Source organism: Callorhinus ursinus, unplaced genomic scaffold, assembly GCF_003265705.2.
Source record: "Callorhinus ursinus isolate GAN/ISIS: 27379988/994484 unplaced genomic scaffold, GSC_fseal_2.0 scaffold1, whole genome shotgun sequence".
Taxonomy (NCBI): Eukaryota; Metazoa; Chordata; class Mammalia; order Carnivora; family Otariidae; genus Callorhinus; species Callorhinus ursinus.
In genome coordinates this window covers 78,660,480-78,672,722 of record NW_027397063.1, presented here as the reverse complement: position 1 = coordinate 78,672,722, position 12,243 = coordinate 78,660,480, and the positions used below count along the sequence as shown (strand labels likewise).

The following is a 12,243-nucleotide window of genomic DNA, read 5'->3' as shown; positions in this document are numbered from 1 at the left end:
GAAGGAAGGAAGGAAGGAAGGAAGGAAGGAAGGAAGGAAGGAAGGAAAGGAAAGCAAGCAAGCTCTGAGCAAGGATCAAATCCAGGAAATGCCGGAAAAACATTACTGGAAGGAAGAAAAGTCCAGGGTATGACCATAGAATATTTTGTTCAAATCTCAGAAGGTCTAAAGTGGTGCCTCAGAGGAACTTGATGCAGCTTGAAGGACTCTAAAGAGATTAACAATGTGCCACAGAGGGTCTCTCCCTCAAACTACTTCTAGGAAGTTTCAGGGCCTCTTCCCTCAGTCATCTCACCTGCAGCCAAGGTAGAGAAAGAGGGGTTTATCCAGAAGACATTGTGGGGTGTGGCTTTTGTCTATGGGGTTTAACCCCCAGAAACTTCGTAGGGGGCTCACAATGTTCTCAAAGAAGAAATATGCAGACATATTGCAGCTTGGGCTGAGGGAGACAGAGACGGTATAGAATGAGGAGAGATTGGCCTTTGAATCCTCAGAATTTTAATACTTGTGACTTCTTGTGAAAATGTTAGGATAACTAAGAGGGTGGAACCAGGAGCACTGAGGGCGCAGTGGGAAAACATGAAGAATTATTTCAGGTGGGAGGCCTAATCAAGGACCTTCCAACATTGGCCGAGCTGAATTTCAGAATTGCTGTGGACCAGTAACTCCCCTGTGTTTCCCACCTCAGTCTTTGAACATGACCGTCTGTAATGGTTATCCCACACCTGTCCCACCATTGTGTGTTGCAGGCGGCGGGGATGGGGGGGGGCAGATAATTTGTCTCTTTTGCTTCCCAGGACTACAGATTGCAAGGAAATATACTTGAGGAGTTGTGCTTGAGGGATTATACTTGAGGAACCTCATCAATACTTGGACCTGATTTAGATGTTGAGATTCTGGGCTTTGAGTGGATATGGAGAATTTTGAGGTCTTTGGGGGCAGTAAGTATATTTTGCCTTGAGGGCCAGAGGATGGACTATTGGGAATCTCTAAGGTGGACCCCCAAGGATCCTTGCCTCTTGGGATGCACACTCTTGTGTGGTCTCTCCCTGCTGAGTATTGTTTGGCCTTATTGACTTGCTTCTAACAGGCAGAATATAGCAGAAGTGATAGGATGTCAGTTCTGAGATGAGTTTATAAAAAGTTGTAGTTTCCATCTAGGAGGCTTTCTCACTGTCTTTTGAATGGCTCAATGTGGGTAAAGCCAGCTGCTGTGTCATGAGGCAGCCTGTGGCAAGTTCCATGGGAGTGAACTTGAAAGTGCACCTTCTGAGGCTTGCCAACCGCTGTGTGAATAAGCTTGGAAGCAGATCCTCCCCAGTCAGTCCCTGAGATGATTGCAGCCCCAGCTGAAACCTTGATGATAGCTCATAAGAGAATCTGAGCTAAAACTAGCCAAAAAGCTGCTCCTGGATTCCTGATCTACAAAAACTGTTGGATAACAAATGTTTTGTAATTTTCAGCCTCTAAGTGTCAGGATAATTTGTTATGCAGAAATGGGTAAAAAATACATTTCTATTCTAGAGTATAGCCTACACTCCAATGTTCTAATTGCTATTATATAACATTTTGTAAAGGGGCAATGCCAATCTGTTTAATAAGATGATCATGTCAACGAATCCTTTAGTCTTCATTTGAAGAATGCCATCAAGTTTTGTCTCGTACCTCTCCACGGTCTTACTTGATCTTTGATTAATTAATTCCTTTAATTATAAAATGATAGCCAAACAGGTCATTAGGGTATGATGTTCTCTTGTGTCCTTAGACTGCTCTCAGGTTAGAATGCTCAAAGATAAGATGGGCTGGATCGATACATAACAATAGCTAACTTGTTGGCATGTTTTATCTGTACCAGGAACTGTGAAAATTGCTTTTTATATAATCATTTTAGATAATTCTCATATCAAAGTATTGGAACCATTTTATTCCTTTAAAGAGACTTAAAGAGACTTACTCAGTGTCACACATTGGTTAGAGGTAGATCTGAAATTTGAGCTCAGGGCAGTCTTTCTGCAAGGCCTGAGCTCTCAATAACCCCAGGCAAAGAAGATCTCCTGTACCTCATATAAGCAAGTTAATAAAATGTAATGAGTGGATTCTCTTCATGGCACAATACTTATGGAACAGAACTAGGGCAAACCCTTTCTACGTCTTCATGGATGTAGCCTGAGAGGGGTTTGGAATCCAAACAGACTCCTTTGCCAAAGCTAAGTCCGTGATGTTTTTGAAGAGAGGGGTGAATGCCCAAGATGAAATAAACTTTGTCACCAGGTTAGAGCCTCTGCCCCTTAGAAAATTTTAGCTGATCTGAAATGTTGTTTAGAATGTGGGACGTAGTCGAGCTGGCCAATCACATTGATTTTCAGGATCAGGAGTACTCGATCCTGAGGGAGCAGTCTAAGGGTCTGCAGAGACATTTGATTGAGTAGAACAAGAACTCCCCACCTATGCCTGTAACCAGGACTACCACCTCTTTGTTTCTCACTGAAGAAAAAGGGAGTTTGCCTGTAAGGTAAACTGGTATGTGCCAGAATATTGACTAGATACCTCAACTTACACATCTGGGGTCATTCTGACAAATGCCATCGACTCATCTGTTCATTCTTTTAAAAAGACAACTGAAGTATAAAATATAATGGATTCCTTGATATTAACAAGTGTCTTTATTCCACTTAAAAAAAAAACAGATTTTTTAAGGGTTTGGTATTAATACAAATTTTAAAAATGGAATTTTAGGTTAAGGTTCTTAACAAAATATTTTTATTTGCTTTTTCCTCTCACTAATTTTCCCACAGACTTCATTTTTTTTTTCAAAATCAAATCCCTCCTCTCTCTCACTCTGAAGTTTCAGCATAATTTTAAAATATCAATGTTGGAAAATGCAGTCTATTTTTTTTTTTTTTGGACAACTTTCTCATACTCAGACTATGCATTCAGTCATAGGGTGACAGTCAGGCCAAAGTTTATCTTATCACACCAGAGTTTTTAGGTCATTTCCAGTGTTCTTATTTTTTCTTTTCAAACTTTCACTTGAAAAGAAAATTAATTGGGAAACACCAGCACAGCTTTTTTTCCTTCCTCTTTCTGCTACTCAACTGCTAACTGCCAATTCTTTCTGAATTCTTTATCTGATGTGCACAAGAGACAAGGAAATTGTGGCTGTTCCTAGAGCTGGCAATAGTTAAATGGAATTCCAGAGAGTGACTCAAACCAACATGTATTTTGTAGAATCTTTTGATTATACACAGCTCTCTCCGAGACATAAAAACCTCTTGAAGGATTAGCTTCTAGAGAGAATTACCATTTTGGAAGATTTGGGTCATATTTCAATGATAAAATTATTCAGAAAAAAATGCCCTCTGTAAATAATCTCTAAGTTCTCACAAACATCTGAGCCCTTGGGGGCCAGAATCAGGGCACAATTTGCATAGATTAAATATACACACGTACCCACACGCTCACATTTACTAATCCAAAGGTCTCACAGTTGTGTTATGATACTCTCTGGAAACTTTCGTCAGAATAACTGTACCAACTCTTCAAAAGAGCCTGTGATACAGACCATGAAAACATTATTGTAGAAACCTTATTTTAACCATTGATGTATGTCAGCTCTATAAAGTTTGCAGCTGAATTAACTTGGTTAAAATCCAAGTATGTTATATGTATATTTTCCTCAGTAGACTAGTGTGAAATGTAAAGCTTATCTTTCTTTTATTTAATGCCTTAAGGGACCTAAATCATATATTATAAACACTTACTGTGTGATGACTCTTCTGTTAGATTTAAATCTCATTGTTTTCAAAATGAGATTTTGAACATTGCTATTACACCACGAGCTAGCTACATCAAGTTCTCTGAGATTAATTATTTTTACCAGAATATTGGATGTGTTGGTGGAATATTTTGTTGTATTATGTTTCTGTCTTACAGACTTTCAAGACATCATAAACTATTAATGCTGGAAAGTAACTTAAAATTTTGTGCAGCTGGCTAATTTCTCATCAGAAATAGTCCAGAGAGGTGGAGTAATTTTCCACATTTAACTGACGACTGACCACTGTAACCAAGGAACCAATTTAGACTCAACTGCATTTTCTCTGTGAAGATGGAGTCCATGTCCAGTGAAAATCTGACTCACTTTACAAATTAGCCCAATAGTTGTCGTGGCTTTCAGGCTCCAGTCAAACATTTCATTGAAGAAGTGTAGCAGAGTGAATCTGTGCTCTTCCCCCTTATCTAAGCCTTCCTTAGGTCAGGCTCCCACATCCCAATTTTCCCATCCTAAAGTAAATTGCAGTGAGAAGTTTTGGAGAAGTTAGCTCTGAGTATGCAATGCTTAATGACAGGAAAAATTCAGAGAATGTGTTTGTGTGAATATGAGCAGGTGTTTCTATGCCCACAAGAGTGGGCAAGATGGAGAAGTAGATGGGTTTGGGGGAAAGAGAGCTGTGATTTCCTAGAAATAATTTGCTCCCATGTCATCCTGGTAAAAGGCATCTCCCTTAAGTCAGGCAGGCATCATGAATGGTGTGATACCCGGTAGCCTGCACAGTTATAAATACATGGCCTTTCATCCTAGAGATGGCGCATTACCACTCACTAAAACAGTCCACCCCAGTGTTGCTCTAGGGCCATTCATTTTTCATAACCCCTTGGTGACGTGACTGGGATTTCCCAAAACCGTTCTCCGGTCCCTGCCCAGTGCTCCTAATGAGTGCTCCTCATTAATACTCTCTGATTCTTTTCTTCCAAAGGTTATCATATCTTGGTGTTATTTGTGTGTGTGTGTGAGTATGTTTTCCAAAGACAAACAAATAAATGGAGCAACAACTAAGCTTGGCTTTGCTGCAAACGCAGCTTATTCACGGGGTGAAGCTTGGTTAAAAGGCCATCTTAAGATACTCGGAATGTTCAAAGTTTCCAGTCTAATGCATAGGAAGTCAGAAATTTTAAAAAGCAGTTAAAAATCATCTCTCCACTGAAGGCTCAGATTTCCCATCACGGAAGGCACACTTTGGCACAACAGTTGCAACAAAGCAGGGCCTTCTGATTTGCTGGCTGCTTCAAACAACACCTACCTCCATTCCCCATCTAGTGCTTCTCCTGCACTTGGTAACATATCCCATCTGGTTCTTAGGGCCCCTGTCATAAGGAAACCTGGAAGAGTGAAGAAAGGCCTGATTGATCACAAGGTCCTATCAAATGTCAAGGGCGTCCCTGGCTGACCTCCCATCTAGTCAGAGCTGCTTTGATTTAATCTCCAAACTGGCTGCTTCTCCAGGCTGTGAGTTCTGTCTGCAACCCATGTGTCAGCATTGAGATATGACCTGCTTCACGCTCCATTCATCTCATTTGAAGGACGGAAATTAAACTGGAGGGTCGAAGAGGGGAACTGCTCAAAATACACACACATTAACTGAAGGCTTTTGTGTGGGTGCATTATAGGAGTTTGAACAACCATTAAAAATTATATGAAAATGAAATTGATCTTTACTTCACCGAAATGGTTTAGAACTTTGCCCCCTTCGCCACCCCCTTCATCTATTCTTTCTTGTAGTAATCATATGAAGCTGATCTCATTAAGGTTCAAAGTAAAGGAGAGAAAATTTTACAATTTTTCAGTTTGTTTTTAAAAACTAACTTACTGCCTGCAATTTGCACAGTAAATATTTGGGAAAAAAATAGAGATCCAAAGAGCTGATAACCAGACTAAAAGAAAGGTACACCGCTACGTTTAATTATTGATTCATTTAAGCTTCACCTTTCAAGGTTTTTTTTAAAAATTCATTTAAAACTCCCACTTTGGGAATAGTCCTGTAACTGTCCAGTCACATTGCTGTGGTATAAATCTATGTATTCCCGGTCCCATTTTTTCTTTCTCCCCTTGCTCTTTTTATTGGCCCTTTTATACTGTTAAGGAGGGCTAGTAACTAGCGAAAGCTTGATTCCTTATAGGTTTGTAGTAAACTATTTCATTTACTAGAGGTGTCCCAAAATTTTGAGAATAGGATAATTATACTCTAAGTGTGTTTAGAGAGGGAGATATATTTATGTCTACATGCATTCATTTGCTCATACATTCATGCATTTGTTATTTGAACTCTGTACTGTAACAATATCCAGGTAGGGAAAGTGCTTTTTTAATTTTATTTATAAAGTGTATTGCACATTTCCTGTTATAATAGTAGTACATATCCACTATCAATAAATGGTCAACAAAGACAGGAGAGGAGAGAATGAGACAGAAACAAACAGACAGTTTGTTTATGAACACTTTTTATTTTCTTTTCTCTTATGGAATCACACTGTTCCTGCTTGGGACAAGACTACATTTTCAGTTGTTTCAGTCATCCCAGATTTTATGTCTATATCATATTTTTCATGGAAGTGATTATTTTATTTTGTTAATATTTTATGTAAGGCCATTTTGGTTTTTTAAGTTTTTTACCATTATAAATATTATTATATAAAAATATTTTTGTGCTTCCATGATATTCCTCCAAAATTCTCATTTGGAATTAGGATGTGCCCAATTTAATATTTGCAGTCAAAAGTATTATCTTTTCTTTTATGGTTCTTCATTTGAATACCCACTTAGAAATAACTTTCCTTCTTAAATGATCATATGTTTTCTTTAGTACATATTGTTTGTTTTATATTTAATATATGTACAAGAGAATGAGTACTATAGTGGATATTAGTATTATTTCTGCATAAACCATTTCACAGGACTTATGGAAAAGATTTGAAACCCTGGATATATGGAGGAAAAGCTTTTGAGCTTCTGAGGCATTCAAAGAATGCCATTTAAGCATTTAGTTTTGCACGCTGGGAAGCAGAACACAATATGACTGTGCCTTTCTTGTACTGCTTCTCAGTAAAATCTCTTCCTGAATATCCTTATGTAAATATCCTATTACTCAAGACAGAATGTGTTAAAGCATGTGTTTTGCAAGTTAATTCATTCTTTACAGTGCCGAGTGGGAAGTGGGCTCATTGTTTTCATGTAGTACTTTGCAACAGAACTTTTTGCAGTGATGGAAATGTTCTATATCTGCACTGTTCAATACGGTGGCCACTGGCTACATGTGGCTACTGAACACGTGAAATGGTTACTGAACTGAGGAACTGGATAATTTTATATAGTTTAAATTGTGGCCAGTGGCTCTCTTATTGTACAATACAGCTTTAGTGGTGTTACCATTATTTAAACTATTGTAACAGTTTATTAAACATTATAGATGTTTACCCAGTTGTTCAAGTTCATTTCATTGAAGAATAAATATTCAGTGGTGAGGAACTTATAATTTTGGAATATAAGAAGAAGAAAGATAAAAATTACTAGTGCATTGAGAGTCGTTTTTCATGTTTTCTTTCAGAGAAGAAGATTGAAAATGTCAATAAGGAAAGGTGATGATAGTGTCTTCATGGAACCCTTGGGTAAGATGGATTGCCAAAAAATAAGATGATCTGGGTTTTAAAATCTGGCTTTGAAACTAACTAACCTATTTAGTAAGTCACTTTTGGTTGTCTTAGTTATGTGATATGCATGATAAGGAGGTTGGAATAAATAATTTTCTTTGTTCTCACTGTGGATAAATTGTATGAATCTCTTCTGTTTTATATTCAGAATTGAATACTACATTTTCCTTCATACTTCAGTAATGTGTATAAGCACTCAGTGCCAGATGCTTGTTAGTGCTAAGTATTTGTTGAGTGAATGGCTATACTCAGTCGTCCACTTGAATCAATAGCTGCTTTCACCATCCATTCTTATAGCTTGCTATTTTCCACACTCAGACTTGGGCAAGGTCTTTAAACACAGATGGTTTTGATGTAGGTGACATCTTTTGCTACAGAGTGGTAGAGGATCATTGGCATAGCAGAGGGCTACTTCCAGAGATGGCCAAGGAATTGTGAGATTCCAGAACTCAGCTGACCTTCCTAAAGGAAGCGCCTCAGGATGCTCCTCAAGGCCTGGATAAACACTGAGGTGATGATGGGAAGGCAGGAGAAGGGCCAGAATATAACTGAGACTTAACTTCCTGATACCTATCATATATGACTTTTCTGAAAAGGAGTTACTGTACCTCAGCAGTATTGACTACTTTGATCACTCAAGTCCAGAATAATTAAACTCACCTTCTTTTATATTTTTACACATATATTTTGCTTGTTAGATATTTAATACTACCTTCTTTGGGATATAGTTAGTTTTTATGTGGTGATGTATTTTTAATCCACTGAAACTGTTAATTAAATTCGTAAGGACAAAGGCACAAATCTTATTCCTGGCACACAGTTCTTTGTACCTTACAAACCCCAGCCCAGTGTAATCTATTCTTCCCCACCCAAGATCAAACATATGGGGGAAAAACTGTCTAAACGGGAAAGCATTGTACAGACATTGCTAGTTGTTATTATGGTAAGAATTGATGTTGTAGGTAATTTAATAATTACTCTTATTTCTGTTACATACTCCCCTCCAGGAACTTAGCAGCTGGTTAACATTTTTCTGAGCTCACTGTGTAGGTGCCCTGAAATCTTCCCAGAATTTCTAGAATTTCAATCCTACAAGAATGTCTAAGGAAAATTCATTATACTCTTCCCTGAGAAGAGATAATATTAAAAATTAATGACCATTTCAGTCCTCTGGGATGTAATATAATTCAGGGGAGGGGAAGAGGTCTGTCACTATCCTTTTCAAGGGCAATTCACAACAACAATTTGAGTGATAAATCCCTGAAGCTTGATGTTCTTCTCCCCATTGTAGAATGTGAGTGTTGACAATGACTTCTTTTAAAAGTAGCAATATCTCAGGTGCCTGGGTGGCTCAGTTGGTTAAGCGACTGCCTTCGGCTCAGGTCATGATCCTGGAGTCCCAGGATCGAGTCCCACATCGGGCTCCCTGCTCGGCGGGGAGTCTGCTTCTCCCTCTGACCCTCTTCCCTCTTGTGCTTTCTATCTCTCTCATTCTCTCTCTCTCTCTGAAATAAATAAATAAAATAAAATAAAAAAAAGCAATATCTCATTTGAAATTAGTGCGTCTGGTTGAGAAAAAAAAGGGTCAGTGTATAGTAAGAGTTATATAAATGTTCATATCCTTTACTACCATGAATTCACAACTCAAACTGTATCTTAAAGAAATAGCTCAATAGAAATAAAAATCTAAGGGAATGAATGCCTTACTTATGCCTTATCAGCGATAAAAAGAAGTTGGAAACAATTTAGATACCCATTACTAGGGAATGCTTAAAGAAATTAAAGTATACTAGCAAGAAAACATGTTAGAAAGATGTTAATTTTGGGGATTTTAGAGCCTATATGCATCAATGTTTATGCCATAATGTCAAGTAGAAAAACAGCAGAATGAATATTTGTACTTAAGTACATGAGATGTTTATATATGTATGGGCACTAACATTCCCCAAATAGACTCGTTTCATTGTTTAGAAGGTTTATAATATGTAAAGAACACAGTCTTGGGGTTAGAACTAGGTTTAAATTCCAACTCTGCCCCAAACTGACATTGGCAAATTATGAACCTCTCCAAATATTAGTTAAATTTTTGTCCATATTAGTTAATTTTTTTTTTGTGAAAATCAAACAAGCAAATCCACTTAAAGTGCCCAGGATATAGTAGGAGCTCAACACCATTATTTCCCTTTTCTTTACTAACTACCTGAGACTTCCCTAGGATGAGAAATTTTACTCAAGCTGATTGATTCTGATAGGAATTTCAATATTCTTGTTTTTAATCCAAATAAGATTTCTTAGAAGGCAATTAGAAATTAAGGATTCAGGAGTGCCTGGGTGGCTCAGTTGGTTAAGCGTCTGCCTCCAGCTCAGGTCATGATCCCAGGGTCCTGGGATCGAGCCTTGCATCAGGCTCCCTGGTCAGTGGAGAGTCTACTTCTCCCTCTGCCCTTACTCCTGCTCATGGTCTCTCTCTAATAAATAAATGAATGAATGAATGAATGAATGAATGAATGAATGAAATCTTTTTAAAATGAAATTAAGGATTCATGTGATAGTTCTTCTGTAATTGGTAATCTTTATATTTCAATGGATTTCAGAAGGATATTAAATATCCAGGATTGGAGGTCAATTTCTATATATAATTGAAAGTATAAAACTCAAAATGGTATATTAATTTGCAATAGTTAGTTTTATGCATCAACCTGATTGGCCATAGGGTGCCCATATTAAACATAATTTCTGGCTGTGTTTGTGAATGCATATCCAGATGAGATTAGTATTTGAATCAATGGACTTGGAAGTGAATTGCCCTTCTCAACATAGGTGAGCATTGTCCAGTCCCTTGAGGGCCTGAAGAGAGCAAACACTGGAGGAAGGAGGAATTTATCCCCTTTCATCCCTTTTTCCTGCCTCACTGTTTGAGCTGGGGTATCTCATCTCATCTCATCTCACCTCATCTCATCTCATCTCATCTCATCTCATCTCATCTCATCTCACCTCATCTCATCTCACCTCATCTCACCTCATCTCATCTCATCTCATCTCATCTTCTCTGGACCTTGGACTGAGATTTACTGCATAGGCTGTCCTGGTTCTCAGGTGTTTGGACTCAGACTGAATTACACCATTAGATTTCTTGGGTTTCCAACTTGCTGATGGCAGATCATAGGACTTCTCAGCCTCCATAATTGCATGAGCCAACTCCTCATAATAAATCTCTCTTTCTCTTTCAATAGATAGATAGATAGATAGATAGATAGATAGATAGATAGATAGAATTGTATAGATAGATAGATAATAGAGATATTAGATAGATATTAGATAATAGATGTATGTATGTAATAAGTAGATGGATAGATAGATATCTCTGATGACTTTTGTTTCTCTGAAGAACATTGACTAATACTAATTTTGGTACCAAGAGTATGGAATTGTTTCTCTAATCTAATTAGGTTTAAAGATGCTAATGACTCTCTTTCCAGGAGTAGAGAGAGCACTGATAGACCATAGTGTAAACTATTTATAGAGATATGCAAAATATCTGCATAAATCATTTATTTATAAGAAGCAAGGAGCTAGGTGACAGTATATGGTACTTTTGAACATTTTTGGAAAATTAATGAATATAATGACATTGACTAACTGCTGCTAATATCACTGACAAAATAGCAACAGAAAAGGATGAGCTCAGGGATTTAAATTCCAAGCTAGAGCACTGCACGAATGACCTAAGAGCTACTATATGTGCTTGGAAAGACCCTTATCACCTGTAGCTACAAGGCTGAAATTGCTGAAGATCAAATGTAAAGCCTCATCCTGTGATTTGCTTAATTATAATGCAACTTGAACTCAGCCTCACAGGGTTTCAACTGTTAAAGTGAGGACATTTAATGGGCAGGAATGGGGTCATAAGCTGGGATGAGGTCATGAGTGAAGGTTCTACTGAACCTGAGGACATTGAGTCCCTAAAATCTGGCGAGTCTTCTTTACCAGTGGAAGAAATCCCTGTACCACCAGCAGAATTGGCTCCTCACCCCTCACTCCTCACAGTGGCATTCCAACCTCCAGTGGTACTGACTTGGCCACCCACAGTGGTACTGGTCTTTTCACCTCCACCTGACCAGATTAACCCTACATTGCCTAAGAAAACTGTAATTGCCTCCCTTGAGGTAGTTGCTATGCATGACAATGCCGATTCTCCTCAGAACCCATCCTACCACCCCTCTTTGCTTCTAGACCTGTAACTAGATTTGAGTCCCAGCAGGTTCCCAAAATTTATACTGTATGACCAGTGAGAAAGTGTATTACTCCAAAAGAACTACCTGAGTTTTCCAATTTATACAGATGGAAACCTAGGGAACATGTGTGGAAATAGATAGCAAAGATGTAGGATAATGTTGGAAGGAACATAAAGTGGGATCAGGCCGCATTTATTGACACAGGTTCTGCATTTAATGTTGTAATTCAGGGAGTTAGAAAGGACTCTAATAGTTTCTTTGGTTGGTTGGCTGAAACACAGATCAAAAGATGACCTACCATGAGTGAGTTGGAAATGCTAGACATGCCTTGTGGAGGAAGGGATCCAAAGGCTTAAGGAGATTAGAATGTTAGAATAGATTTAGTGTTTAAGATCTACTTAGCCAAACTAAGAGGGTCCAAAAGACATACCTTTCCCCAGTACTGTGAGGAATAAATTTGTAAGGGGAGCCCTGGCATCCTTGAAAAGCTCTGTGATTACTCTTCTCTGTACACCAGACCTCA

General features: G+C 38.2%; 1 long non-coding RNA gene across 1 annotated transcript in view; it reads left to right on the top strand.

The window, feature by feature from the left end:
- The window catches only part of LOC141369942 (uncharacterized), a 390,905-nt gene that overhangs the window by 362,390 nt on the left and 16,272 nt on the right, over positions 1-12,243 (top strand). Inside the window, exon 3 of the long non-coding RNA XR_012373553.1 lies at positions 7,383-7,443. This is a non-coding gene — a long non-coding RNA (uncharacterized lncRNA). The remainder of the gene's footprint in view (positions 1-7,382; positions 7,444-12,243) is intronic.